Source organism: Solanum dulcamara, chromosome 10, assembly GCF_947179165.1.
Source record: "Solanum dulcamara chromosome 10, daSolDulc1.2, whole genome shotgun sequence".
Lineage (NCBI taxonomy): Eukaryota > Viridiplantae > Streptophyta > Magnoliopsida > Solanales > Solanaceae > Solanum > Solanum dulcamara.
The window spans coordinates 37,342,554-37,345,809 of NC_077246.1; the positions used below are offsets into that span (position 1 = coordinate 37,342,554).

Sequence of the window (3,256 nt, forward strand, 5' to 3'; positions counted from 1 at the left end):
CTTGCCTATTCGACAGAGGGTCTGATAAGGGCCAATGCATCTTGGACTAAGGTCCTATTTCTTGCTGGCTCTCATCACTTTCTTTGTGGGAGACACTTTCCAGAGTGCTTAATTATAACTTGAAACCTTAGAGATCAATGTTTATTATCCGCGTAGACTTCTGTCGACTCTGTGCTGCTAATAATCTCTCCCGAATAAGCTTCACCTTCTTTACCGCCTATTGAACCACCTCTGGACTTATTAGTCCTGTTTTACTAACACCAAACTAACCAATTGGTGACCTACACTGTATGCCATACAAAGTCTCGTATGGGGCCACCTGGATACTAGAATGATGGTTAACCTCGTAAGTACTCTTGACAAGTGGTAGGCAATTATCCGTGTTACCTTTGGGGTCAACTGTATAAGACCACAAAATATCATCTACCGTGTAGCTACCAAGCTTAGTATTTCCATCAGTCTGACAGTAAAATGGTGTACGAAGACCTATCTATCTTCCTAATCTCTTCGCAGACTTATCTTTGGTAGTTAACTATAACTTGGGCTCCTTCATCTAGGACAATAGCTATGAGGACTCCGTAAGGTCCTACCACCCTCTTAACCTATAATTTCATACCTTATCGGCTGAACAGGTAGTCTTTGATTGAAGAAGCATGGGCTGATTTTGTTAATCTGCGGGTAACATTCCCTCTAGAATCAGCTATCCATGGAGTGCGATGTGAGTCTTGTAGCCAAGGTCGTATTGTGGAATCTTCAAACTCATGTATTACTTCCTGCCTTCTTTAGATGACATCAACTTTTACCCTTACCTTTTGGGTTTTTCTTTTTACCTCTCAGAGTTAGCTGCCAAGTGGTGTCGAAATACCCTCACATAATGGCCTGTATAGCCGTTTTGTGGTTTTTCTATCATTAATTGGTATTATGTTGAAAAACTGTGGCATACTTATACGCCATCTGTTAGTAATCAGCTAACCCTTCTTCTTTTTCTAAAGCCCTTTATAATTCCCTTAACATAACTTATAACACTCTAGGTACATCATCTTGTGTCGTTACTTCGCCGCTAGTTCGGATTCTTCCATCTCATGCGATCATACCAGCACTAACACACCAGATCCCACTAGAATTTTGAAGTTAAGTGTGCTTGGATGAGAGTAGTAATAAAATGGGTGACCCCCCTAGGAAGTCCTCAAGCCACGTTTCATTGCAATCCTTGCAATAATGTGCAAGGCACTCAACTTAGCCCAAGATTTACCCTAGCATCGTCTCTCTAGTCTTCATGTTGCGCCTTGCCCTTTCCTCTTTTATCTTATAACCGGTATCGGGGTAGATCTTTAGTTCCACCATGACCATGTCCTTTTTGTCATTTGATTTAACTTCTCTTTGTATCTCACTGTAACGTCTCCAAAATATCATAACTCCTTTTCATCATGTACCCCTCTACTTGGTATTATGTTGTATATATATATTTGTAGGTTGTACCACTACTTTTATACAACCGGTATGAGGTAGACGGAGTCTTTTTGTTTCCTTGTCCATCTCGCTTTACATACTACATTCACACTAGACCTTTCTCGCGCTAACGCTATATTATACTATCCTTTTTTTTCCTTCATGTATTCCTTGATTTCCTCATTTTCTACCATAAGATATTCTCTTCTTTTTTTCTCTTTTCCTTACTACTGGTATGTCATATATCAGCGACCACCCACTCTGTTGCGATATCCTAATCTTTAATCAACATGGCCTTACTACCTTTTACACGATCCTTAGATTGCTCAGTCTTACTCTCTTATTTGTTGTGACCCTACCCCGTAGGTTGTGATTGTGGTACGACCTGAACCCACATATACATACCTATCAGCTATAGTCAAGTTGAACTCTGAATACTATGATACTACACACCAAAAACCCTAATGGGTCAAAATCTTTTCATGTACATGTATCCTCTTTTATTCTTATCATATTACAAAAAGGCACGCAAGTCGACAAGGCTGCCATAACATAAAAACATTTGCAATATGTCATATAAGTACAATTGAAACAAACTTACAAACAACCCACATACACATGTCTACAAACCTCTAAGAATAGTAATAGAAACACATGTGGGACAGGGCCCCCGTCGTACCCCTGATCAAATAATTTTATACATAGAAGGACCAGTACCCAAAAGCTAGGTTCAGGAATAGTGGAGCACTTCCAACATAGCTGAGCAGAAATCCTAAACTAATGGATCTCCAAAATGAACATCTATACTTGCGGGCATGAAATGCATCCCCCCCCGAAGAAAGGGGGTCAGTGTGATACATGTACTGAGTATATAAAGCATAAAACACCATAACTTATACAACAACTGAAATAGGGATGCAGAGGGAAAGTATAACATTTAGCCATCTACATTACATTTCTCTTATAAAATAAAGTCGTACATACTATCATCACGTACTATAACCAGCCCAATCGGGGACTCGATGTAACAACTACATCATTCTGTCATCATAAGCACATATGTACGATTAGCACTATGGAATGTACAGCCCGATCCATATATATAGGAAGTACATGCCGAGGAACGATGGCCCAATCCACATTTTGTATAATAATGCCAAGGAACGACAACCCAATCCATATCTCATATACTAATGCCGAATAACGACGGCCCAATCCATATCTCATATAATAATGCTGCGGAACGATGGCCCAATCCGTATTTCATATAATAATGCCGAGGAACGACGGCCCGATCCGTATCTCATATACTAATGCCGAGGAATGACGGCCTGATTCGTATCTCATATAATCATATACATATATTATAGCCGTCCCAGGACTCGGTGAAAGATGTATTACAGTATGTGTGAGCAAAGCAACATATAACTATATGCAACTAAATTATCCTCCGAGGCTTAACAGATAATCAAGCAAACTATCACTTGAAGATCAGGGTAGTAATCATATTAAGTATCCTCTAACGGTCAGTAAGAATCATATCAAGTAAAGTCTCAGGAATCAGAGGCATAAATCAAGGTGATGCCATGTAGTTTATGCAATCAGAGACTTTTACCTTTGTAGATCCTTTAGGAAGAGGAACTGGTATCTCCACTTACTATTCACTATATAGAAGGCTCGAGAATAGTAGTTTAACTACTTTCAGGTCTTTAATATTTAAAAGTGACTACAAGTCTTGAGTTATACCCAGAACTTATAAATGGAGTCATCTCCAAATCCATTTCCTATATTACCTATAGTCTAGTCT

The 3,256-nt window shown here is 39.3% G+C and overlaps 1 pseudogene; it reads left to right on the forward strand.

Annotated features, from left to right (window-relative positions):
• Window positions 1-1,080: 1,080 nt before the first annotated feature.
• LOC129871823 (5S ribosomal RNA) lies at window positions 1,081-1,200 on the forward strand (annotated as a pseudogene).
• Window positions 1,201-3,256: the final 2,056 nt, after the last annotated feature.